Here is a 2,322-nt window from a genome sequence, read left to right on the forward strand (position 1 = left end):
TGTAGTATTTTCACCTTGGATTGAGTAAATAATCTCTACGTTGTTTTGATTTGATGCAAAGTGAGGGACACTCTCTTAAGGAAATCATATGTGCTTGATGGCATGCAAATTTATGTACACACACACACACACACACACATATACATATATACACACACACACACACACACACACACACACACACACACACACATATATATATATATATATATAGAGAGAGAGAGAGAGAGAGAGAGAGAGAGAGGAGGGGGTGGGCTGATAATTTTTGTCAATAGTGGCCGTAATAGTGCATCCAATGATTTGAAGGTACTTTTTCCTCTACCATGTTGGTGCTACTATCATCCGTTAAATAGAGAAACTTACTAGAGTATGGAACAAAGATTGTGTACATACATAATGGAGCATCGATTGTATATTTGGTAGTATATACTAGCAACATCAAAATAACTTTGTAATTTTTTTATTTGTAGAGGGAGGATTGTGTTTCAAAAATAGAGGCCATGCTTTTCTTTAGCCGCAGCATCGCACGGGTCACATACTAGTAAAAATGAAAAGTCAAAAGACTTTTCATGTCCGTATAAAAGAAGTGGTTGAGTACCCATTACCTTTCTTTTAGTGTTTTTTTCTGCAAAACTCACAATTGTGAGTGATTTTATTATAAAGTCACCAATAGATTTTCTTCTCTTTAGAATTTCTTTGCACTACAATATGTAGGTAGAGTTTCTTTGCGCCCTACAAGGTCATGATTTAAAAATAAAATAAAATCATATCAATAGGATTTATCCGTGTAGGTTTAGTGTAATTCCACCAAAATCACACTAAACCTAGGGTTCTTTGAATTTTTTTAAAATCTTTGAATTTTTGACCCTTTAATTTTTTCTGAAGCCATTAAGAACACCTTTTGAAAACTCACTCAATTGAGAGAGTACTACCCAAAAAAAAAAAAAAAAAGAGAATGGTGCGTGGCCAAATATTTAAAAAAATTGAGGACTATGCAAATTCCCTCAAGGAGCCGTCTAAAATTACTAGCAAAGCACTATATAGTTTTGTGTGACAAGGTGCATCCAAATACTTTAACACATGGATTTGTATAAATGCACTCACAATGCAATTGTATGAATGCCATTTTCTACACCTACTATAAATGTGCAACTATTCAGAAAGTAGCCAACAGATATTGGTATCAATGCACTCACAATTCAATTGTATGAACGCCATTTTCTACACCTACTATAAATGTCCAGGTATTGAGAAAGTAGCCAGCAGATAATGCTCTTCAAGGTGGTATTACATTGTCATTTAGACTAACTTGTTGAAGCACATGGGTGGAAATAGCCGTCACCATAGCACTTTATGCACATAAGGATAACTTTTTCTTCTAGCTCCTTGTTGACGTCTCCTTTGTTGCCCTTCAAGGACTCTCCATTTCCTTTCCTTTTTCTTTTGCAACCAGCATGCCACCTTGAAGGACTTCCTAAAAGCGATGGGGAAAAATCAATAATCTCTATAGTATTGAAAGCTAAGGGAGAAAATCAAGGATGTAAAGGAGTGTTTTGGACTACATGAGTAGTCCTTAGCAAAGGGTTGGATTTTGGGTGCATCTTTGTATGGACGTAATTTATTGGGGAGTATTTTTCGGCGAGTGTTTTTTGGAATTCAGCGAGCAGATTTCAAAAGTATTTTTTCTCTCTCTCTCTCAACCTTTGATAGTTAAGAATCCATTCTTTTTTTCTCTCTTTTCTCTCTCTCGTAGATTTGTTTCCTTGGCGAGCACACATACACAAGGAACAAAACACATCCAAATCATTAAACATACAGACACTCTTTCAAATATTTAACAAAATTTAATAAAAAATTGTGCTCCCTTGAACAATATCGATCTCTCTCTCCCTTCTCTTGTAAAGCTCTCTCAAGACTGTTCACAAATGAAAGTATTAATTATTTTTTTGAATCAATACGTCACATCATATATGGATCAAACTCCTATGAAGCCTCTTTAATCTTTTGTTCTTTTGTCTTTTTCAACATGCCAAAAAAGATGACACCACCTTTGGGAAACAGCTCTACACTATATATGAAGCCGCTTAAAATTTTGGAGCAAGGAGAAAGCATCCACGTGTCAAGCTCTCCAAGCATTTCAGGGACTGATTCATTGACACTGTTGTGAATCTTCTTTTTCTTTTTAAACTCCACTGACTTGCAACAGCCTCGTCGCTTGCGTGTGTGTGTGTGTGTGTGTATATATATATATATATGTGTGTGTGTGTGTGTGTGTGTGTGTATGTGTGTGTATATATATATATATATATATATATATATATA

This window comes from Adiantum capillus-veneris, chromosome 23, assembly GCF_014529385.1.
Source record: "Adiantum capillus-veneris isolate H3 chromosome 23, ASM1452938v2, whole genome shotgun sequence".
NCBI classification, from domain to species: Eukaryota; Viridiplantae; Streptophyta; class Polypodiopsida; order Polypodiales; family Pteridaceae; genus Adiantum; species Adiantum capillus-veneris.